At 38.9% G+C, this 26,526-nt stretch overlaps 1 protein-coding gene across 5 annotated transcripts in view; it reads right to left on the reverse strand.

Annotated features, from left to right (window-relative positions):
• ASMTL (acetylserotonin O-methyltransferase like) overlaps positions 1-26,526 on the reverse strand; it is a 1,454,724-nt gene that overhangs the window by 653,768 nt on the left and 774,430 nt on the right. The gene's annotated exons all lie outside the window — the stretch shown is intronic.

Raw genomic sequence — 26,526 nt, forward strand, 5'->3', positions numbered from 1 at the left:
GATTAATAAGGATCAAACAAAATTTATAGTTACTAGATTAATGTTTGATAATATAAAAAGGATAGTAACTATCTCAGATTTAGCAAAAGGCATGAACAAGAAACTGACCATAATTAGCTTAGACATTGAGAGAGCTTTTGATTCTGTTGACTGGAACTACTTGTTTAAAACTTTAGAAGCATTTGTATTTCCAGAAAATTTTATTGGAATATTTAAAAAAATGTACAGAGACTCCAAAACAAGGACTGTCAATCTAAAACACAGCTTTCTGCAGATGACATTTTACTAACTACAGGATATTTAAGTTATTCAACTGAAGAAATAGATGAGGAAATTTAAAAGATTCAAGAAGTATTGCTGCTGAAATTTAATAAAAATAAAAATAAAAATAAAACTTTTGTGTTAAATCAACTACTAGACAATAAATGTAAATATAAATATGAATATAACTGGGCAGAAAAAATATATTTAGGAATAAAAATATATCAAGATGTAAGTAAGAATATTAATAATAATTTGAAAAGTGTTACTTCATATGGAAAAAAATGTTAACTTAATTTTATGGTACCCTAAAACATTGAGAATTTATAGAAATCATATAAGATTATGTGAGTATATTAGCATTAGTTTCTCAGGTGTAGAATCTTATTCTACTGCTGCAAATTTTAACTCTATTAACATCTGGAAATACTCGACTTATAATAGTCAATGGAAAACCATTCAGGTGCAGATTATACTAAATTCTTATAAGTTTATCAAATATGATAAATTAGAAATATGTAACAATTCTTTCATCTGGTTAATAAAATTTACTTTAGAAGGAAATTAATTTCAATCTTTAGACTCAGTATATATGAAATAAATTATTTAAACAGTTAAGCAACATGATTTTAAAACTCCATTAACATCAAAATGGAAATGTTTGTACTTTCCCATTACACACACCTCTAGATTTAAGGAAATTCAGAACAATGCTAAAATTAATTTACTAAAATGAATGGATTAGTAATATGATCAAATTGCTCAGAAAAAAGGAAATGCTAAGTCACCAGAAAATTTAATGAAAGATAAGTTGGATGAATCTGTTAATTAATATTACCCATCAGTAAGAAAGTAAATGAATTTGTAGATAATATGAATGAACAGGAACAGACACAATTCTTCCATTATATGAATATATGAATGCTATCACTGATGGTAAATTGACCTATAAAGGCAGCTTGTCCAAGTTATACAACTTAATTATAAATAATAATTTTGATGCAGAATTCTGGAACTTTTTAGATAGTAGTGGATCAAGTGATGCAATAGATGGTAAGAATAAAACTTTATTTAAATCAGTTAATCAAACTTCTTCAAGTTCACATTGAAAAGTTTTTATGTGGAAATATATGTTACTCCCTACAAAATCACTAAGTTTAGTAAAATGATTTCTTCAGTTTGTTAGAGATGCAATAAAGTTGTAAACACTGATGATGCATATGTTTAAGGGCTGAGGAAAAATTAAATGTATATTGGGAAGAGAGCTATGTATGTTTTTAATGGGTTATAGTCTGATAATTGTTCGTTAACTACATCAGTAATACTAATGACTGTTCCACTTCCTTTATCTGTAAAAGCCAAGCAACAAAAAATCTTCTGGAGTCAACTGGCAGTAGTTAGAAAAAATATTATAAAAAATTGGAAGTCAAACTCAGTTCCTACACTGAAAGAAGTTTTAAATTTAATAGCAAAGCTATGTAAAACTGAAAAAGAAGTGATTAGAACAAGATCTATAAATAATACTAAGACTTTTAGTAGTTGGGATAGCTAACAGTATGTGATGTTGAACTTGTTCCTGTGTGTGTGTGTGTGTGTGTGTGTGTGTGTGTGTGTGTGTGCATTGCAAATATGTTAAATTAATAAAAAAAAAGTCTTAAAAAAGGCAGATCCAAAGATATTTGAAGAGAAATACAGACTGAGGCATCCAGATATGGAAAATTTCACAATACAAAAAAATAAGATCACAAAGGGGAACGTATAACAGAAGATTAGTAAAGCAGAAGTTAAACAAATAGAAGCTGAAGCTATGGAATACCTACAAAGTGAATGATTTAGTGGAGAAAGTCTAACACAGGTTTATATCACAGCATTATGAAACAATGAGTCCCCAAAGTAAGGAGAAACATGTGGAGATGGAGACATCTGATGAAATATGGACATTGGGAAGAAAAAAATATTTATTATGGTGCAATAATTATGCAAAGGTGAAAGCAAAACTAATCAATACAAAACAGCATACATAAGATATTTGAAGAGAAATACAGGCAAAGGAGTCTGGATATGGGAAATTTTACAATACAAAAAATAAAAAACAAAGGGAGAAATAGAAAAGAGGATTAGTAATGGAGAAGTTAAAGAAATAGAAACTCAAGTTATTGATTACTGAGAAGTGAATGGATTTAGTGTAGAAAATCCAACTCTGGTAACATCAAAGCATTATAGAAAATGAGTCCCCAAATTAAGGAGAAACTGCTGGAATGGGACGCATGTGATCAGCTGCCATATGAAGATACTTTGGAACCTTAAGTAGAAAACCAGTACAAAAGTTCAGCTAGAGTGGCACAGCAAGGGAAGGAGCAGGAAATTGTGGCAACTTTGATGGAGTCAATGTTGTGCAGTGATTGGCCAGTATGTTCTCACATGAAAGAGCAACAAATGACATAATGAAGCTAAAGAGAATGTTACAGGAATATGTTCTAGAACTTTCTGTAGAATGTCCACCAAAAATGCAGAACAAAGAATGTGCCCTTTGTTTAGAAGAAAATGATCTAAGGGAAGAGTTGCTTGATTTAATAGAGATGGACAGACATATTAAGAACAATGAAAGAAATAGATTACAGAAGTCAATAAGACCCACAATGCTAGAATTTGTTAAAACAAATTAACACAGTAATCAAGACTATTCACAGAAATTTATGTGATATAACAGAAATGCATAAGATATATTACTGTGCAGCTAAATTACCACAAAAACACAGGGCAAAAATGGAAAGGAATTGAAGAAATCAAATGCCATTATGGAAGTTTTGAAAAAAGAAAACTATAAAGCAATTAAGAAAAGTAGTATCATTGTTAGAAAAGTATAGAAGAGGGAACAGACAAAAAAAATCTTAGAAAGACAGATGTGATATGAGCAATGCACATTATTAGAACAGGGCAGGTTCTATCATACACTGTTGCAAATAATAAACTAAATATATCAGCACATGCAGAAAAACTTAGAAGATATGCAGATAAATATAAAGGAAAAGTATAAAGTAAGCAATTCACTGATGACCCAAAAAAGTTTTATACAGAATTAAGAAACAAATAAGGCAAAATTAATAGAAATACCACCAGAAAAGAAGAGACAGACACATTTTGGAGAAATATCTATAAAGACCTGTGGAACATTTATTTGTTTTATTAATTTATTTGACATTGGTTTACCGGGGTGGTCTGACTGGGTCTACAGAACACATTTTCAGCAGAGGCCCAGGGAAAAAAGCTCCACATACAGTACAATACAAATACAGTATAATCCAATACAATAACAATTACATTAGAAATACTATACAAAAAATAAGATGAAAGAACAAACTGCTAAAAGATATTGCAATATATTACTACACATCTAGACAATTCTATACAGTTAAAACACTAAAGACAATAATAGTCACTCTCACCATACATGATGTAGACAGTGTCCAAAAAAGTGGCAAGTAGGTAGTGCAATGTGTGACATTGACTGTAATAGCACATGCAAAATAAAATGTTAAGTTTCAGTTAGGAAAATAGCAGCCAGAAAATTAGAGATGCAGATACACAGTGAGACAGCATTAAGAATAGAAGCAATAAAGCCTGAACATTAGCTTATGGATATGGTATAGAAGCAGAGAAGGAGTTAGAAGAGCCTTAGGATCTTTCCAGTCTGTGAGGGATTGAAATGTGACAGAAAGAGGAAGACCTGAGCATTAGGCAGGCATATTAAAAATATTGAATGGATCGAAGTAAAAGAAACAGTAAGAAGTTCAAATGAACAGGATATGAAATGGGATGAAGTAATGGCAATAGAAACTGCAGCAGAATTAAGAAAAGCTCTTAACTGGAAACGGCCCAGATGCAGTATCTCACTAAGTATTAACATCTTTACACTAAGATTTAGCCTTGAGTAAACACTATTTATTTGTGCATCCTGAGCAGACAGCAACCTGATTAACAACAGGAAAAATGACACTCTTCCGTAAGAGTGAACCTACAAGCTATCCTAAAAACTATAGACCAATAACATGCCTTCCAACGATGTAAAAACTATACCCTGGAATTGATGCCGATAGAGTTTACAGTCATTTAGAAGAAAACTCAATCATGGCAATAAAATGAAAAAGTAATAACAGAAAGTCATATGGAACAAAGGATCATTTGATGTTAAATGAAGTCAGAATTGTAAACTGGGGAAGAATCCAAGTATGTCATGGATAGACTACATAACATCCTCTGACAGCATCTCACATTCATGGATAAAGGAGTGCTTACAGATCTATAAAACACACCCTATATTGATCAATTACACTGCAGTGACTAGGAAACAGTAGCAAACCACTCTGCAGCTAAGTCATGATAAAGGGCAAATTATTATCCCAAAGATAAAAATTCAAAGGGGGATATTCCAGGGTGACTCTTCGTCACTGCTGCTCTCTTGTCTTGCCCTTAACCCATAAACCTTGTCTAATTAACAGATCAGGTCATAGTTACAACTTGGCTTCCAGAAAACAACAAAGTGCAAAGACTTCTCATTTTCTTTTTGTGGATGATTTATTTTGTCGTGATAAATGTACAAAACCAACCTTTAAATCAGGAAAGTAGCATCACCAAGAAATTATCAGTCTGGAACAGAAATCTAATATAAAAGAACTTGAGCAGATGATAAAGGATCGACAACAAAACATGAACAAATGTGAACAAAAGTTAGAAGCAATATTTTAGAAGACTAAAATTAATAAAGAAAACAGTCCTGGCATCTAGGAAGAAAGTCCCGCTATAAACCAAATTCTCTTCCTGTCCTAACTTACAGTTTTGGGGTGGTTGACTGGCCCCAAAAAGCATCGGATCAGCTGGACAGGAAAACAGGAAAAATGCTACATGCTTATCAAATGATTAATACACATCCCTAGAATTATATATTCCCCATTCTGAAGGAGGTATGGGCCTGCTGTAAATTGATTACATGTATAGATTTCCAAACATAGGACTGCATACATATCTGCTGACCTCAGAAGTTTCAAACATACTGAAAGTTTTAATATATGAGGAGAACAAGTCTAAGATGACTTCCCTGCTTAGTTTAGCAGAAGCACATCAGTGTCAAGTGGGGATGGAAATCAAACCAGAAGCAGACAAAAATCAGGCAGCAACTGAATGTGCCAAAAAACAAAAAGAAAGAATATATGGTGAAGGATCGGATGGGAAGGCAAGAAATGTGGAAAAGGCATAAATATAGCTGCGAATATAGGAAACTCCTGGAATGACCTCATGTCGATCAGGATCTGACACAGGAATGGTTAAGAAGAGGTGAATTTAAACCAAAAGACAAAAGGTTAATATTGTTGGCCCAGGATAGTGGACTAAGTACACAATGGTTTACAATGTCCATTGAACATGTCAGATTAAAAGACAAATGCAGGTGTTGTAAAACAGCCTTGGAAACAGTCTCACATCTTGCTGCTGGGTGTGATATACTAATGGCAGAGGGCCTGTATACTGAAAGGCATAATAATGTGCCAAGACTGTTGCATGGGGGATTATGCAAACCTTACAATACTGAGGTAGCTAAGAAGCAATGGAAACATGAGCCACAAAGCATTATAGGAAATTAAGTTTATATCATATGGGATCAGCCATCATCAACAGTTGAAAAAAAAAAAAAAAAACAGATGTGAGAAACCAAGATATAGTAGTCCATAAAAAGAAAAAAGTAGCATTGATCACTGAAATTGCTACACCTAGTGATTACAGTGTCTTATGAGCAGAGAGACACAAAGTCATCAAATACCAGGATCTGCAGGCAGAAATGAGGGCAATATGGAAGACAGATACCCAAACAATTCCAATAGTAGAAGGGGCAATGCGTCTCATAAAAAAGATTTTACAGTTATATTTAGATATGCTACTGATACATGTAACTCCATATGAATTGCAAAAGGAGTCAGTTCTGGGCACACTGTGGTTGCTGCAAAGAGCACTTCTGGTTGACATCAAAGACTGAAACAATACTAATTTCATGAACTTTAACAATACTTTGACTTAGAAATGGGGTCCATTCTCATCATGGTATTACAAACCCAAAAGACTTGAAGAAATTCAACTGAGTGAAACTGCATAAGGTAAAGAGGACAGTGAACAATGACTGATTAAATGAAGTTATACATAAGGTACTGACTATAAGGTGCATGACTTTTACCCTTTCAGGATATCTGCCCTGCCCCCATGGTTATTTCAGTATGGAGTTGGTGCATTAAATTAAGATCATGGGGGTGCAGGGAACTTGTCCTTGCTGTGTATTTTGTGCTTTACTACATTCATTGTTTGCTAAATTTGTTAGTTGAATTCTTTTTACTGGTTTGTACTATGCTGTTACAGTGTTTCAGATTCTATGTTTTTGGAATTATAGCTTTGACAGAAATACTTTTCATGCCTCCTACACATGGAAGGTATCCATACCTATTTATAACAGAGTTTAACCTTCCCAATTAAAGTGCATATATGTGGATGTTTATAGTATATTCAGATTACCTTATTAGTTCAAAATTATAAACAATCCCGCATCGCTTTGGTTAACTTTGCACTTAGGTTAGGGACTTCAGACTACATAGACATACTCCATCTTGCTTATACTCTTACCTAGCATTTCCTAATTAAATATGGAACAAACAATTCAACTCCATGTGCGCTTCCTCACTACTTGGGCCACTGACTGGGGAATGGCTTTCTATAGTGTCTCTATTAACTTAAAATGAACTTAGAGAAAATTAACACTTATATTTGGTTAAGTGTTTCATCTAGTAACTAAAGAAAAGGAACTAATGCAGCTACATTACACTGTTTAAGTAAGATATGCAGTATGGTGCCACAGTGGTTGCTATTGGTAACAAAACAGATCCTGGCCAAACAATCAATTTTCCCTTTGCCATTATGATAATACAGAATAACTTATTCCAGAAGCATTGTGTGAAACTTTAAAACCAAAACATTAAAATAATTTCCATTTTTAACAATGCTTCTTCACCAGCTCTAAGCTTCCTTTCAATTCAGGAGGCTTAATAAGTAACACACAAAGGCAGGATATATAGTCTAACTTCCATTATATTTGGAGAATCTCTTTGAAACGTGTTTTCTCACAGTGTGTTGGATTCATGCTTCCTATTGTGGAAGAAATCAAAAAGGTATTTAACTCATTTGCTTTTCTTGAAGAGAAGAAAGACAGAACAATTAGGTGAATCTAGTAAACAGGGCCTGCCCAGAAATAATCTTACTTTATTAAACGTTATTTCCGTGTAAAAACAGGAGATTCTGTAATAATAGAGATACTCACATTACAAGCACTGAAGAGGAGAGCTAAAAATGTTGAATTTGGTGAGTAACATGATTCTCTAATAACAGCCAGAATAAGAAATGAGCAAACAAGATGCAGGCTACTATCAAAAGCAGACCAGAACTGACCTTATCAAAAATGTATAGATGTATGGAGAGTAAGTGAAAATACTAGTACACAGTTAAAGTAATTCAGTAATGAAAAGTGGGTGTGCAAAATAAAATGCAAGTCAAATAATCAGAAAAGAAACAATGGCAGTATATGCTATAAAAATAACAGACATCAAGAGAGTCATGTGAGAATGAGACTCTAAGATGGCAGAAAAAGAAAACACTATGTAGTTTTATTTTATGCTTTATGTAGTAGATGGCATGATAAACATTGACAAGAATTTCTGATTTGCATTTGCTACCAATAGATCAATACTTAAATTTTCTGCATTGGTTAGACAGTAAATATGATGCTCAGTGAAAACATGTATATACTTTATTGCAAAAACTCTTACCTTAAAAAAATTACTTGATCTTTAGATATTAATAAAAATGCTGCAGGTAGTCAAAATAAAATTAATAATTCAGACTAAATCTAAATATGTAAATATATTAAAAACCTGTCAAAATATTATTGTTAAAAACTCTTCAATCAAAAATGGCTACTTACTTTATTTCCTATATCAAACAAAAAAAAAATGATTTACTGAAAGTATTCTGGCCAGACTGTCTAAATGGAAAAAATATGTTATCAAGCAATAAAATATTGCAAAAGTTTAAATTAGAGCAATAGAAGTGGGCAACAGTTCTTAATATAAACACAAAACTTAAAAGAGCTTATTCTTACAAACTGAAAAAGAAACATATGCAAAGTTGTTAGAACACTGTCACCCAATAATAAATAATAAATAAAATATCATATCCTTTTCCAAATTATATAGACAAAATATTTTTGTAAATCTTAAGTATAAATACTGGAATTTTATTAATCTTCTCAAACTAAAATATATAGGTAAGAATGAAAATAAAGCTTTACTTTTAAACTCTATTGCCCACACAACATCTAGTTCTTTTTGGAATTTTTTTGCTTGCAAATATCTTCCTAAAGTTTTATTACCCCATTTATAATAAGCAGAATGGTTAAAACCAAAAAAGTTAAATGTTGGAAATGTCAAAAAAATCTTAAAAGCAACTGGGTTCACATTTTCTTAAAATGTGAAAAAAATGAATATTGGAATGATATTTAATCTTTTTAGAGTGTTGTCACAGACAGATGTTTACTTACAGATTTATTAATATTAACGAATGCTCAAAATCCTTCACAAATATTGTTAGTTATGCAAGAAAGATAATCACCACAAAATGGAAAAGTAAAGCTTCCCCGAACTCTGTGCATATATTGCACTTTTTACTACTGTATGCCAAAAAACAAATGAATGCAATTAGTTTAACATCTAATGGCAAAAAATGATTTTAAATAGTGGGCCAAATTACAATTATTAGAAAAATATAACTGAATGTACAACTGTAAGCTACAATCAGATGAAGCAGGTTTTCACAGTTTATATTTTCAGTGTGATTTTTTTTTATTTAGTCTTTGCAAATATTGCATATACTTTGTTCTTTAAAATAAATAATTAAAAAAGAATACATGCTAGAAAGTGATATTTTTTCCACAATGTGTAAATAGAAAATGAAGTGTGTTCAAAAGAATGCGCATGCTATTGAAAAGATGTATAAATGTGAACTGATTTTGGCACTGTGGAAGTTAAATACTTGACGCTGTTGCAAAATCTGAAACAGACTGACACAGACATGTACAGCAAACTATTTGAAAGCAATGCCTTTATGAACAGACTGTAGAATTTAACCTAGATATAGGGCAAGAATGCAAAATATTCTCAGCAAACACTTTTAAAAAGCTGGCACCTGATAGCTCTGAAGAGAGTCCATACACATTATGAAGTTATGCTGGTCACCAGGTAGCACCGTTAGATCACAAAGTGATGATGTAAAAAAATATATGAAATACAAACCCGTATTTCAAATAGTTTTACAGAAATAAGTAAATATTCTGAATCAACTAAAAATCAGCTAGGAATAGTAAATAAATTCGAAGTGCAAAAGAAAATACTGCATGTATTGAGAATCAAATGCATTGTCACAGAGGTATCTGAAATAATATAAACAACCATATCAATGATATCCTCCAAAATGTGCAATTACATTTTATCAAGGTGCACTGTGCTGAAGCCTTAACTGGATAAAAACAATGGGTAAAGCTTCAGTCAAATGCAAATAATGCAAGAAAGCAGTTTTGTGTGTGTGTGTGTGAGGAGCAAGCCCCCCTGCACTCTCCATGTACAGCTCTTCTCTCCACAAACACGCACGCATGAACACTTTTACTTATACATATTAACTACACAGTTGTACAACCATGAAAAATACTAGAGTCCAAACATTTTCAAACACTGCTGCCAGACTAACAGAAACCATACTACCAGCGATTTGCAATAGTGAACACCAAATGAATTGCAAATTCAGAAAACGTACTCAATATTTTGCAACCTCAGTCCATACACAATCCTATAAAGAACAAAGTCCATGAATAATTATGCTGATTTTTTTTTTTTACTTAGGAAGTTTATCAGAATAATACTGTATACAAATAAAACTTGATACAGTGCAAAGAATATTATTCTCCTAGAAAGTACTCATAGCACTCAGACGCAAAGCAGAACATAAGAGATTGGAGGCTTTAGGTGTCATTAAAAAGCAATTGCAGCAAACAGCATTGGTGAACAAGGTCAATTTTACGAAGAAAGACAATAATCAAATTTGTATTGATCTGCAAAATCTGATTAAACTGATTACATAAGTGTTATTTATTGCTTACAACTGAAGAAGTGGTCTCAAGAATTTCAAATGTTAAGCTTTTCTGGGAGAGAAGGCTAGACAGAGCTGTAAACTGTATACACTTAATATGACATTACAAATATACAGATTTCTGTAGTTCTATCTGATATTTATGCAGCACCAAAAATGTTCAAAAGAGCTGCTGCCCATGTAACTTAAGGCTTGCCTGGGCTGTAAACATAACTGATGATCTATTAGTGTGAGGTCAGTAAAAAAATAAATAAATAAATAAAAAAGCATGACAGACTGATACAACTGCTATCACATAAAGAGGGTAGGAGTCAGATTCAGAAAAAAAAAATTTAAACGCCAAGCCCAGCAAACAAGCAGCTATTACAAGTGTTTAATGAAATAATGCAGTATCTTGCAAGATCTGCACCTAATATGTCTGATATAACCATGTCTCAAAAAAAAGAAGTTATGTACTCACCATAACGTTCCAGGTTTGTTATCCACGATCTCACCTTCATTCTTGCTAATTGGGTTTGGAATCGAGCATCGGTTCCGACTCGGCTGCATACTAAAGCTTGAGAGCTTTCACTGGCTCGAGGTTACAACCTATCCCAAGATGCCTAGCAGCTGTTCCCCAGATCTCGTTTGAGAAACTAATCACCAGGCTATGCTAACCCATAGTGTAACTGTAACAGCTGCGCTGTCCAAAACTGAAGAGGCATGAAAGGAATCAGACCATTAATAGCCAATTTTGTAGTTTCCTCTCGATCCTCCAGGAAGGGGGAAGGAAGGGTGGGATACAAGAATGAAGGCAAGATCATGGACAACAAACACGGAATGTTATGGTGAGTACATAACTTCTTTATGTTGTGTTGTCCTATCTCATCCTTCATTCTTGCTGGTTGGGACAGTGTCCTCAGCACCTTCTTTCTCAGGTGGCTCAAGGGAATAGGCTCTTCAGAACAGTGGAACTAAAGGATGCCCTGTTCTGGGAGGCCACATCTACTTTGTAATGAGTGATAAAGGTATGAGGGTTAACCCATGTAGCATCAGCACAAATTGAATCCAAAGGGTGTCTAGCTTGAAAAGCAGTGGAAGTGGACATAGCTCTAGTTGAATGTCCCTTAATTTTCCCTGGCAGTTGTTTATTCTAAGAGTTGTAGACATAAGTGATGGTATCTATAAGCCATTTAGATAAGGTGACTTTTGAAACTGGAGTACCTTTCCTATTTTCTGAGAATGAAACAAACAGTTGGTTAGATTTTCTAAATTCTTTGGTCCTATGCAAGTAAAAGCGTAGATGTCTATGTACATCCAATTAGCGAAGCTTGTATTCTGCCTTGTTGATATGATTAGGAAAAAGTACAGGTAACTCGATAAACTGATTCAAATTGGCCTCAGAGCAGACTTTTGGCAGAAAGGAAGGATTTGTTCTGAGGGAAACTCTGTCTTTGTGGAAAATCAGATAGGGAGGGTGGATAGACAGAGCTTGCAGTTCTGAAACCCTCCTAGTGTAGGTAATGGCTGTTAAGAAAATTGTCGTCCAAGATAAGAACTTCAGTGAACAAGAAGAGGCTGGTTCAAATGGGGGAAGAATTAAGGATGATGATACCAAATTTAGGTCCCACAGAGGTTGTGGTTGTCTTATGGGGGTTCTTAAAAGGAATCTGCCCCTGAGAAAGGCTTTGCAAAATCTATGGGACATTACATTAGATCCTATGTCTCCCACATGGTAATTAGATATGGCAGCTAGTTGTACTCGTATCGTGGCTGCCGCTCCACCTTGATTAAAAATTTCTGTTAAACATTCCAGGATTGCAGATACAGGGACTGTAAAGGGATCTATGTGGTTATTGTCAGCCCAACAAGAAAACCTCTTCCACTTGCTTGCATAAAGTTTCCTAGTTGTATCCTTGTGTGATGAAACCAGAATGTGTTGTACTGCCGGGGATAGTTCTGGAAGCCTGGCTAAGACTGGAAGTGGAGTAACCAAACTGTCAGCTTGAGGCTTTGAAGAGAGGGGTGAAGCATTCCTGACTGATGAAGATCCGGCACTGGGTCCAGGATCCAAGGCTCCTCCTGTAAATGGGGCCAAAGAAAGGGGAACTATATCTGAGGAGGTCAGTAAGGAGCAATGAGAATTATCCTTCAAGTCAACGACCTGGCTTTCTGGAGAACCTTGGGGATTAATGGAAATGGGGAAAGGCGTATAGAAGTCCCAGGAGCCAATCATAAGTGCATCCCTTGGTGACTCCACCGGAGGGAGAATTAGGGCAAAGTAGCTGCTGTACATGGAGTTGATGGGCGTGGCAAAAAGATTGCAGTAAGGCTGGCCCTACTTGCGAAAAATTTGGTTCACAATTTCCTGATTCAGGGACCACTAGTGAGGCATAAGAATTGCTCTGCCCAATCTGTCTGCTATCACGTTGGATTTCCCCGGGATGTGTGTTGCAGTCAGAAGTCAATGAGACAAAATTGCTCACTGCCATACTCTTTGAGCCTCTTGACATACGGGGTAGGATCTTGTTCCCTCTTGTTTGTTGATGTACCACACCACGAACATATTGTCTGTTTGTACTGCAATAGTACCTATTGGAAGAGAACTCTGGAATGCCTGCAATGCCAGAAGCACCACCCTCATCTCTAGGACATTGATGTGCAAGCAGTACTCATGTTCTTGCTAAATCCCTTGGACAGTCTGTCCCAGATAATGCCTCCCCCCCCATCTGGGAAATGTCCGTGGTCACTGTAGTACAAGTTGGGGGAGAACAAACGGTCTGCCTATCGTTACCTGAGTAGACTGAAGCCAACAGTGTAGGTCCCTCTTGCAGGTGTTCATAATGAGAATCTTGTGTGACATGGGCAACTCCTGCATGGACCACTGAGCGAAAAGTAACCACTGCAATATTCTCATGTGTAGATGTGCCAGTGGAACTAGCGTTATTGCAGCAGCCATTGAACCCAGAACCTTGAGGACAAATTTTACTTGCACTTTCTTCTTCTTGAGCAATATTGACACTTGATGGCGTAGCGTTTGAACTCTTTCATGAGGCAGTTTTGCCACCATGTCTTTTAAGTTTAAGTATGCCCCTATAAAGGTAATATGCTGTGTTGGCAACAAGCCAGATTTTTCATAAAGTTATAGTAACGCCCAGTTCTGAGCAGAAATGAATGGTAGTGTCTCTTGTCCTGGTTAGTAGTTGCTCGGTGGTGGCAGTCAGGAGCCAGTCATCTAAGTATGGAAACACCCGGAATCCATGACAACCTCAGGTGAGCCGTAACTACTGCCATGCATTTGGTAAACATTCTCGGGGCTGTAGTGACACCAAAGGGCAGAGCTCTGAAAGTACAGTTTTGTACCTACCATAAATGTAGATGTCCGATAGGAATGCATCTGCAGTCCTTACAAATGGGTAGTCCTGTCGTCAGGCAGCCCTTCGGTCAGCCGGATTCCAAAGTCTGGGTCTGGCTTCGGCTGGTGTCGCACTTCACCCGACATCATAGCTGCAGTTTTTCGGGTATAAAGGCATCAGCCAACGCCATTTTCCTCAGTGTTTCTTGCCCCAGATGCCAGGTGCCCTCTTGGATGGCTAAATTTGGATAAATACCAATGTTTCCAAATAGTAGAGAGCAAATACATAAAATAAGCATGTATGTACATATATACAAACAAATACACCATAATAGATCCCCCCCAAGCTAGCTGAAGGATGGCAAATACCCTAGGAGTACCACAGAGGGGAAGGTGGGTGGGTAATCCTGACTGCAGATGCATTCCTATCGGACATCTACATTTATGGTAGGTACAAAACTGTACTATGTCCTTCAAGGATGCATCTGCAGTCCTTACAAATGGGTAGAATACCATAGCTAAACTAGGGGAGGAGGAAAAAGGAGAGATTATGGTGTAGTTAGGATCCCTTGCAAAACAGCAGTGGCAAAACCTGCTAGGGATCTAGAGTATAAAGGTAAATTGTAATGCTTGGCAAATGTATGCACGGAGGTCCAAGTAGCAGCCTCTATAATGTCCTTGGTAGCCACTCCTCGTAAGAAAGCTGTGGTAGTGGCTGTAGCCCTTGTGGAGTGAGGCCTGATGTTCTCTGGAGTTTTCTTTCCGTGGTAGGAGTAACAAAATCTAATGCAATTTCCTATCCATTTGGAGATTGTCTGTTTTGAAATTGGTTTTCCTTCCTTTCCTGTTGCATATGCTACCAGAAGCTGGTCAGTTTTTCTATTGGACTTGGTCCTGTCCAGGTAGTAGCGTAATTGTCTATGTACATCCAAGGTATGCAACAGTCTTTCTCCCCTGTTCTGTGGGTTGGGGAAGAATGTAGGTAGGTGGATAGCCTGATTTAAAGACACTCTGGATACCACCTTAGGCATAAATGTAGGATTTGTTCTCATGGACACTCTATCTTGATGGAAGATCAGGAAGGGTTGTACTGCCATTAATGCCTGTAGTTCAGACACCCTTCATGCTGAGGTGATTGCCAGCAGGAAAGCAGTCTTCCAGGATAAGTATTGTAATTCTGCTGTTGCTGCTGGTTCGAAAGGGGGAAGTGTCAATTTTTCTAGCACAAAGTTCAAGTCCCATGCTGGCAATGGTGGTTTCCTGGGAGGTTTTACATTTTTAATTCCTCTCAGAAACTGTCTGAGCAGAGGATGAGAGAAGACAGGAGGATCCAAGCTGTATTCTGCTGAAATAGCTGATGCATGTATCTTGATGGAAGAATAAGACAGGTCTGTATGGAAGAGCTCTGCCAAGTACTCCAGGATGTTGGCTATGTTTACCAGTGCCACATCTTCTCCCTTTGCAGTACTCCAAATGAGATATCTTTTCCATTTTGCTGCATAATTCTTTCTTGTTGAAGGTCTACGAGCCTCAAGGATTATGTCTTTAACCCTTTGGGATAAATTTGGGTTAATTGTTCCTATGTAATGTTCCAGGCAGTTAGCTGCAGAGTTTTCAGGTTTGGATGCAGGATGTTGTAGTTGTTCTGTGTTAACAGCAATGGGATCAGGGGCAGTGCCCATATTTGTTCCCGAGACATGCTCCTCAGCAATGGGTACCAATGTTGTCTTGGCCAGTCTGGAGCTATCAGAATGATCCTTGGACGTTCCTCTTTGATCTTCAAAAGCACCTTGTGCATCAAAGGAAGTGGTGGGAATGCGATGCTGTCAGGTTTTCCAACTGAAAGATAGGGAGTCCACCTTCCAAGCAAGTGGGTGGTACGTCCTTGTGCAGAATTTCTTTAGCTGGTGATTGAGTGGGGATGCAAATAAGTCTATTTGTGGTAATCCCCATTCTCTTGTGATGGCTTTGAAGATGTCCAGATGCAGCATCCATTCGTGGGCATCTGTGGTAGTTCTGCTTAATATGTCTGCTAGAATGTTTTCTTTTCCCGGTACAAAAATTGCTTGTAACTGAATGTTGTAGCTCAGAACCACATCCCATAGGTCCAGTGCCAGCCGGCATAGAGGATATGAATGTGTGCCTCCCTGTTTGTTGATGTACCACATAACTGTGGTGTTGTCTGTCCTTATCATCAACTGACCTTCTTGGAGAAATGGTCTGAATGACTGGATTGCCAATTTTACTGCCAGCATTTCCTTTAGATTTATGTGCAGGCAGCTGGTCTTGAGTCCATAAGCCTTGTATGCACTTGTCCAGCATGTGTGCCCCCCAACCGAGGTCTGAGGCATCTGTCGTGATGGTTTGGCTTGGTTGACTGTTGCAGAAGGGCAATCCTGTGTTTGATTGACAGGCCTGAGCCCACCATAGGAACTCTTGCTTCAGGCATGGGATTATTGGAATTTTGGTTTCTAGGCTGTGCTTGTGTTGGGACCACAAATTCTTTAGGTACCACTGTAGCTTTCTCATATGCAGTCTGGCATGAGGGACCATAATTATGCAGGATGCCATGAAGCCTAGGGCTTGCAGTACCTTTCTTGCAGTTAGATGGTTCTGCTTTGTTAATGCCAAGAAGTAGAGAGGTAGTTGCTCTTTCTTTTCTGCAGTTAGGAATGCCATTTGTTTGGATGTGTCCAGCTCTGCACCCAGAAAAGTTATTCTTTGGGATGGAATCAGCCTTGACTTTTTTATATTGACTGTATATCCCAGGGCTTGCAGCAGGTAAATGACTCTTTGTAAGTCTTCTGTTAGCTTGCCTTTGTTGTCCGCTTGTATCAGGCAGTCATCTAGGTAGGGATAAATTTGGATCCCCTGAAGTCTGCAATGAGCAATTACTGATGCCAGGCATTTCGTGAACACTCTGGGCGCAGTAGATAAGCCAAAGGGCAATGCTGAGAATTGATAATGCTCTGATCCTGCAAGAAATCTGAGGTATCTTCTGCAAATTGGTCGTATGGGGACGTGCAGGTATGCCTCCTTGAGATCTAGAGTTACCAGCCAAGACTCCTTGCCCAGCATGGGAAGAAGCTGCTGTAGGGTCAGCATTTTGAATTTTGGAACAATGAGGAATGTGTTTAAAGTGGACAGGTCGAGAATAGGCCTCCATTTGCTCTCTTTTCTTGGTACCAGGAAGAGTCTGGAGTAAAATCCCTTTCCTTGTACCATAGATGGTACCTTTTCCACAGCTCTCATTCTTAATAATTGAGATATTTGCTTTAGAGCTTCTGCCCTTTGAGTAGGTGGTAGGTTTGGCATTCATCTCTTTCCTGGTAGAGTATGGAAATGGAACCTGTAACCTTGGTCTATTGTTTGCAAAATCCATTTTTCCCTTGTGATGCAATGCCAGTTCTTTGAAAATAAGGTTAGCTTTCCGCCTAAGGGTGCTTCCAGTTGTTCCCTGGTAGGCGGCGCCACAGCCAAGTCACTGTGATTGTGTTGTTGTAGTGGTGGTGGCTGCGTCCGTGCCCCGCTGGTTGTTACCTTGCCACTGGCGTCCCCTGTAGGCACCCCTGGATTGGTTTCTGCCTCTTGAACGCCTATTCCTGCCTCTCTGTGTCTTAGAGGAGTCCGGAAAGGACCAATTCCTGGAGGGCCAGTTCCTGCTAAACCTTGGAGGTTGAACCTGTAAGAAATCTTTCACTGTTTGTACAGATTTCGCCTTCTCTTCCATCTTTTTTAGTACCTGCTGTGCAGGGGAACCAAATAAATTGACTTTGTCCATGGGTGCATCCAAAAGCTTTGATTTGACATGGTCTGGTAATGCCTGCTCTTTCAACCATGCATGTCTCCTGATAACTGTGCCAGTCATGGCTGATCTAAAGGAAGCCTCCAGTGCATCATAGCCACATTTTAAAGAATGGTTACTAACCTGCTGTATGTTATGTACCATTTCCTGAACATATTTTTTATCTAAAGATTCTTCAGAGGACAGCTTTTTAGTTAACTGGTCAAGCATAAACTCTTGATATTGAATCATATGAAATTGACAGTTCAAAGCTCTAGCTGACAAAGTAGCAGAGGTGTAAACTTTTTTACTCCATCTCTCTAAGGATCTGGATTCCCTTTCAGAGGGGAGGGGTTTTTTAGTAGATGTAGTTGCTACAGCTTTAGGGCCCTGGGAGATAGTCTCTGGATCTGCAAAAGGAGCCTTGTATAAATGGTGATGAGTGTCCGGGACCCTGTAGAACCTATCGGGCTTAGCAGGGGCCGGAGGTAATGAATCAGGAGCAGTGCAAGCATCATTAAATGCATCATCTACAACAGAAAGAACTGGAGGTATAGCTAAAGGCCTATGCTGTGGCAAATGTAGAAAGGTTCTAAGCCTTTTTCTGGAGTCTGAGAAATCTTGGCCCTGCCACTGAAATTGTTCCCTCATAGCATGCAAGGTTTCCCCAAAGGAAAATTCCTCAGGTGGAGAGGCTGAAGGAATGGACTCTTCAGCATCAGAGTCTTCGTAAGGGGAATAAGGAGCCTCAGGAGGGTCTGTATGTTCTGAGTCATCAGAGGAATCATCTGTGGATACTGGCTCAGGGGGCTCTGCTCTAGGCCTCTTCTCTGGAGGTGGATGAGAGGTCCTGTCTGGATGAGGCTGGGATCCACGAATTAAAGAAATGAGATCCTCAGCCAAAGAAAGCATATGGGAACTGGTGCTGGGCCTGTGGGAGGGAGGTTTGACAGGCACCATTTTTGAAGCTTTGGCTGCTTTAGCCCTGGCAAAGGCCTTAATAGACATGGCTGCAGGAGGCCTAGCAGCTCCACGTGCAGGGGTTGAAATATCCAAGGGAATAGTGTCAGATAATTCCTGAGAAACCGCAACTGAAGGTTGGATTTCAGAAGCCGATTCCACCAGGCTAGAAGAGGCCTCGGTAGAAGGCATGTTTTCGGCTGGGGGAAGAACCGCTTGCTCGGTTTCAGCCGAAACCGAGACACTCGTGGTTGGCTTAACTGCGGTTTCGGCCGAAACCGCGGACCGCGAGTGTCGGTCCTTTTCCCTGCGTTTTTTGGTAACTTGTGAAGTCGGAGGGTCCGACGGCATGATATAAGCAAAATCAGAGCCGAAAAACTGTTCTGCAAATTCCGACCGACGTCTAAGCGTCCGTCGGTTAAAAGAAGCACAGGCTAGACAAGCTACTACGTCGTGGTCTGGGCCTAAACAAGGTAAGCAGTAAGAGTGGAAATCTTTATGAGGTATTTGTTTCCCACAAGTTAAACAGTTATTCACTTTTTCTGACATCGGCTGAGGCAAGAAAGAGTCCCCAACGGGGTACTTAGCTTTTTAGAAGTCTTCGAAGTAGTATTCGTAGTAATCTCTGGTTCTGACCGACCGGCACTTGCGAACAGCTTCTGCTTCGGGCGCCCCGCGGCAAGAAAGACTGAGGAAAATGGCGTCGGCTGATGCCTTTACACCCGAAAAACTGCAGCTATGATGTCGGGTGAAGTGCGACACCAGCCGAAGCCAGACCCAGACTTTGGAATCCGGCCGGCCGAAGGGCTGCCTGACGACAGGACTACCCATTTGTAAGGACTGCAGATGCATCCTTGAAGGACATTTGGTAATGACTGGTTCCCAGCATGAAGCGTAAATATCTCCTGGCTTGTCTGTCCATCCTGATATGGTAGCATGCATCATGAAGTTCTATGGAGCAAACATCCAGTTGTCCTGTCTCAAAAACGGGAGTACAGACTGCAGTGTTACCATCGGAACTTCGTTTTCTTTACTGACTTGTTCAGTCTGCGAATATCCAAAATTGGTCTCCAGTCCCCTGTCTTTTTTGGAACTAAAAAGAACCTTGAGTAAATTCCGGACCCAATCTGGTCTGCAGGGACTTCTTGGATGACTCTTTTTTTCTAGCAACCTGTGAATTTCTAGGGTTGCCTGATCCCTTTGACTGGGTGATCTGTCTGGGACAGACTCTGATGGAAAGGGTGGACGAAAGAAAGGAATGATGCATCTCCTGGATATGATGGACTGCACCCACTTGTCTTGAGTCAAGTCTAGCCAGGCTTTTGGGTAAAGTGATAATCGTCCCCTGACTGCCTCCAAAGGTTGACAGACGAGCTTCCTTTCAGGAGCGCTGGAAGGGTCAACCTGAGAACGTATCTCTGTCACCCTGGTTCTGCGGACCCGCTCTGCCATGAGGATGGCATCTTCTGTTATTTCTCTTCTACCCCTAGGGGAAAATTCACCATGAGTGTCTGGCGAGGCTCCTTTGGATTTCTGGAACCACATTTTCCCGCCTTTCTGACCTTTGGGATAAGGCCTAGTAGGGGTGGAAAAAGGTATTCCCATGGCAGACAGAGTCTTGCAGTCTTGCTCACTCCTGGTGAGAGTCTCTTTCACTTTTGGCCTGAACAAGGATGAGCCATCAAATGGGGCATCAATAAAGGAAGACTTAAAGGGTTCAGCAAACTCACAAAGATGCATCCAGGAATGTCTCCTTTGAGCTATTCCTGTGCCTGCTGCCCTGCTCACTCCATTGGCCGCATAAGAAATGATGCACATGGAGAAGGAGTTAGTAATAGAGGTTAAGGACGGAAGCCGAGAGTTTATTTTGTCAGATACTCCCTGAGCTGTAGCACCTTGTATGGTATCTCCTAGCTCTTTGAGGAGATCCCTCTGAGGACGAGTAAAATGGGATAAGTAATTCAGTGACCAAAGAGTAGAGGCCGCTGATGAGAACATACACTATCCGTATCTGTGTATCGTTCGAGACTCCTTATTCAGAGGATGGACAGATGCAGAAGTTTCAGCTAATTCCTTCTTGGTGGCCGCCGCCACCACCATAGCATCTACTGGGACACCTTTGGTCAAAAACGGTCTTGTCTTCCAGGGCTGTAATAAATTTGTTGGGCCTCCTCAGAACAGGCTCCACTCTTTCCGACTGACTACACCCAGGAGCTGGTCGAAAGGCGAAAACACCCAAGAGGTGGAGGGTCGAGAACCAAATGCCTCCAGGTATACTGACTCATCTTCAGAAGGGGGAGAGGGTTTTCCAGCCACCTCTCTGTTTCAGGATCTCTAGGATGTCTGAAAAGGAGACATCCTCAGCGGGTGAACGTGGGGACCCTTCTGAATCCTCTACGTCGATATCCAATGTCACAGACTCAGGGGAGTCTGTGCATTTCCTCTAACACGTTCTCTTCCGAGGGACCTCCTCGGGGGGATGTTTCGGAAGAGAGGGTTTAGCCACCTGGGGCATCCCGGGGCATTGGTTCTCTATGCTGGGGCTGGAGGGATGGTGTAGAGGTTGACACTGGCCCTTTGGGGAGAAGAGCAGCTGGAGCAGAGGATGGAGCAGTCTCAGAGGAAAGCATGCTCCTCATAACCTCGAAGGCACCACGATCCTGAGCCAAGACAGCCTCCTGCTATGAGGAACTGGGAGATCTCCCCCATGCCAAGGAGGATGGATCAGAGGCTGATGTGGGAGCCGAATTCACCTGTGCCGAAGCCCCGAGTGGGAGAGTTGGATCTGACAAGGGGTCTGGTTTGACTCTCCCCCCAGAACCAACGAGGGAGTTTTGGCCCCCAGATCCCTCCATGGACGACAACATGGAAGTGGTCGGAGCGGAGATCAGCACCGCAACTCCGGGAATGGATTTCAGGTCTGAAGGTTCCACCACTAGGACTTCCAGGCACTCAGGCTCCAAACTCGACTGAGTCGGAGGAGGAACCGAAGGTATAGAAGCTATTGGGGTCAGATCCATGACCCTCTGGGCTGGCCTGGAGAGAATTTTTGCCAAGGCCGGTGTACGAAGCAATCTTCTTACCACCCATTCCACATCATCATCCAAAAGACTCCTGGATGACCGAGAGGAATGGGAAGACTTGTGGCTACCTGCCGACGATTGCAGTAAAGGAGACTGCGGCACCAAATGAATCAGGTCCAGGGACAGTGACCGGCTCCTTTTCTGACTGCTCGATGGTTCCGAAACTACCAGTGGAACCAACATGGCTCAATTTCTCAAGTCTCTTTGATGGCTCAGAGGCTGGAGCTGAAGAGGTTTTGGGTGATTTGTCCGAAGGTTTGGAAGCCTGAGTCCCTTCAACAGCCGAGTCAAAAAGCCCCTTTAGCAAACCCTTTAGAATAAGCTTATTTTTCCGCTCCTGCAGGACCCTTGAGCTAAACCCATGGCAAACAGAACAGGAGTTCTGCAGGTGGACGGTGCCTAAGCCTTACACACAACTAGTGTGCCCATCAGTAAGTGATATTTTTTGTGTACACAAGTCACATTTCTTGAAACCAGACTGCTTGGTCTCCTTAGACAACCTGACTCTGACAGTTTAAATACAATCAGTAGAGAAATGTACTAGTCAGTTAAATCTCACTCAAGTACAAAGAATTATACTATCCTACAATATCCTACAACAAACAATGACTAACAGTGTAAGGATACAATTAGCAGTGAAAGACACCAGGTCAGTTAAATCTCACTGAAAGGCAAACAACTACACAAGTCTACAAAAAACAAACACGACTAATCAAAGTAGGAACAACAAACTCTTTCTTTCTTTTTTTTTTTTTTGGAAAAAATAGGAAGATGGAAGAAAGTTAGAGAAGGGTCTCGAACTTAAACGACGCACTCCTCTAACTTAAACGGAGAAGAAAGAAAAGGGGAAGCCATCTAACTAAAACGGGCTAAGGAAAGGAAGAAGGGAATCCTCTAACTTAAACGGATTCCTCAGAATGGCAACACTAGACAGAGGCCTAGAAAAATGATGTCAAACTTAAAGTCAACAAGAATGGAAAGACTTTTCCTCAAAAAACAAGAGACACACTAGATATAGAGATAAGAAAAGGATATTCTACTACTATTTTTTAGGCAATAATGTCGTAAATATACAAAGAAAAAAATCCACTTAGCCTGAGCCAGCGAAGAGCAATCCCGAAGCTGCAAGCGGCAAAAGAGATCTGGCGAATAGCAGCTAGGCATCTTGGGACAGGTTGTAGCCTCAAGCCAGTGAAAGATCCTGAGCTTTAGCATGTGGCCGAGTTGGAACCAATGTTCGGTTCCGAACCAAACCAGCAAGAATGAAGGTGAGATAGGACAACATAACGTCATCTGTTACAGGAACACACACAGTTGGGAGTGAAAGCCCTGGAGAGACCAACATATTTTAAATGCTTAATAAACTAGTTTCCAATGCTTAAAGTTTACAATTCAATGATGTGAATAAGCCAGATATGTTGTAAGAAGAGGACAGTCAGAATGGTGCATGAGCTATGATGCTAGATGAAAACAGATCAGATGTCCATGGATCAAATGAATTTACACATGCACTAAAGAGATACTCTCAGATAGAAAAGGAACCGTTAACAGTACTGTACAGATGTAAGAAATTCTACGGTAAAGAAATTCAGTTGGAAACAGTCCACAACCCCTTTCTAATGCATATTCAGAAACTCCCTATAAGGCACTTCTCACACTGCAAAGGAAACTACATAACCTAAGAAAGTATGACATGAAAGTGTCTGGGTAAAGAATTTATGCAGCAGATATGATGAGTACAGATTATTTACCAGAGAAATGTGAAGAGTTTCTAGCATAAGAATCAGAGATTCACTGGATAATACTGCGGTTACCAATGACGGAAAAAAAAGTTGAAGAATTTCAGAGGTGTACTGATAATGACTGAGAAATGCAACTTCTGAAAGATGTTATAATGAAAGACTGGCCTGAGCAAAACTCATCAGCAAGGAAAGAAATTTAAAAGAAAAAGAAAAATGCAACTACAGGGGTTTATAAGCAATGCTACAAAATAACTGTACCAATGATACCCACAAAAAAGAAAGACTAAATTAGCACTTTATTCACAATTAAGAACTCCTTCAGACACTTTTTTTTTTAAAACAAATCAGCGTAAATAACTTAACGAATCTCACAAATAAATCATTTGAACACCAACATCATCATGAGCTCCCATATATTAAAACATTAATTAAAATACTTAAAATAAAAAACAAAAAACATGCCTTCACTCAAAACGAAACACTTTCACTAAAGAGTTAGCTCTTTCATCTCACTACTTTTAAGACATTTTCAGACTCAAAGTCTGAAGGAATCTGAAGTCTTAAAAGTAGTGGGATGAAAGCGCTAACTTTTTTCAATAAAAGTGTTTCATTTTGAGTAGTCTTTTTTTATGTGAAGTTTGAAAACGGCAACATTCTTTTTAGATCAAATTAGTTGATTTTTGTTTAAAAGTTAATCATACGTGCTGCACAACGAATCAGATACTGTACATAAATATGTTTGTACCTTGCACTAGATGTTACATATAAAATGTGGCATTAAACACAAGCTTTTTTAGCTAACAATTACACAATAGGTTTTAATTTAAGCTGGAAAAACAGAAAAACTTAATGAAATCTGCCAGTACGTTTCAAAATTTTTCTGAATTTGTTTCTATGCACCCCCTTCTAATAGCAGATTTAATTCTGTTCAAGATATGAAATTCAAATCCAATGAAAGAAACACCTTCCATGTTTGTGAAAAAACAAGGCATAATTTATTTATCTGTATTTGTCATCATGGGTAGGGCACTGATCTCCAAGGACCTTTTTCAGACTCAGACCAGAGGCGGTGTCTGGTTAAGTGACTTGTTCAGAGTCACAGTTAGGCAATGGAAGCTGAGATGTCATACCTACTTTTGGCACTTAGATGTTAAAATGTTCTAACTTTAGAGTCTGGAAATTTTTCTACATAAGAACTGCATCATCCTTTCCATTCTGTCAAATTGTCTGTCAACTTTACTATTGAGACAGGAATGTTTGTCTCTACTAACTTTGTCTATTCTCTTATCAGTGCTCAGATGCTTAGTAAGTTTTCTTAGTAATAGTTGCATTTTAAAAATTTACGAGGAAAAAGTCCCACCTTCATTGTTACATACAAAATGTAGATATCACTTTTTATACATAGAGCAGTTGCCCATCTTTTTTTAAACGCTTTTAATGAATTATTATTTGTAACATTGGCAAACTTACATTACATAAAATAAAACAAACCGTATTAACATGTTCATGGGTACAAACATTATACATCACATATACTCTTCTGTATAACAAAAATCAACCCGACGCTACATATGCTAATTCATTACACTCCAGAAACATATGCTCCCAGTTATGTCTTTCTTCCACGACACAACTACAATATTTGTCCTTTACCCAAGGGAAAATTCTTTGTATTCTGCTTAGGGTATAAAAATACCTATGCAAACACTTCCAAGCAAAATTCCTTAATTTTCTAGACTTTGTTGCACATCTGCGAGCCATACATATGCCCTCCCATTGTTTCTTTGTGAATTGCTTACCCAGTCCCTCTTCCTAATCTTTTTTAACCCATGTTGATTGATTCCTATAGCTATTGTGCAATATTTTATATGCTTTACTAATTATCCCTTTTTATAACAGCAGCTTCTAGTCTAGATTCAACTAAAAAAGTTAGGGCCTTCAATGAGGTTTCTCCTATGCCTTTCTCTTTGTCAATACTCTAATATCAATCCCTAACAGGGAAGGCAGTACCTAGCCTGCAGTTTTAATGTTTTCTTGGCCTCTTCCCATTCTATTATTTTTCCCTCCCTAATTACTTGTTCCCAATATCTTGGTTCCTTTGCCAGTTTCTTCCAGTAAATTCCAGCCTCCTTTTGCCTCTTTTATATACCACTATCTGCAGTGACACTATCAGCAGAATCTCCTTTCTTCATTCCTTTGTTGGCTTAGTTCTTAGAAAAATTTATACTGCTTTAAGAATATAATTAGCTATATGACTGTATTCTACTTAAGGATCTGAATCAAAAATACCACTCTCCTTAATTCTTGAAACCCCCCCCTCCCCGCTTTATCATCATCACTTTCCACTTGAATTGTAGTTTTCTGCTTTTGTTACGTATAACAGCCTTATATCCATGTTGCTCTAAAATATCCTGTCAAATCAGGTAAGCCTAAACAGCTGTTCATTTTCTGTAATAAAACACTAAAAAAAGTTATTAAATTCTGTTTTCTGCTATAGCAGAATCACTACAGGCTACCTGTAATCTGGAAAAACATTACCAAGTAGTGTATTCCAGTGATTTTAATAACTTCATTAACACCAATTCTTAAGTAATTCCTAAATGTCTTCACTATCCATGAAATATGGCTACACCATGCTTATACATTTGCAATGACATTTGCAAATGGAGCAATATATACCTTTCCTCTTAGTGGCCTGTGATTCCCATGCTTCTTACAACAACTGAAAGGGACAGACACCAGCTAAAAAGGAGTAAACAATTCCTGAGCCTTCTCATATACTGTATTGTCCTCACAAGTTGCCACTTAACAAAAATATATACTTAGGCAATGTTCCAACTACCCTGTTTACAAAAATTCTGAGTATGAGGACACCTAGCCAACAGCACTTTAGCCTACAAAAGGTACATCTGGGGAGAAGGCATATCTACAGGGGACAATGACTCCACTCCAGAATCTGCTGGAGTAGAATCCCCAACAAACTATCATCAGGTAGGCAGAATGGAAAGCATTGGTCTTCTTTGTCAATTTTTACCCTTACATTAGCAAAGCAAACCCACTAAGTTCAAGTTCTTCTTTTAAGGGGTGACTAACAGGCATTAAACTTAGCACTAACCCACAGCATTAACTCTCTGA

The sequence above is a fragment of the Protopterus annectens genome, chromosome 5.part0 (assembly GCF_019279795.1).
Source record: "Protopterus annectens isolate FY-2018-M chromosome 5.part0, PAN1.0, whole genome shotgun sequence".
Lineage (NCBI taxonomy): Eukaryota > Metazoa > Chordata > Ceratodontiformes > Protopteridae > Protopterus > Protopterus annectens.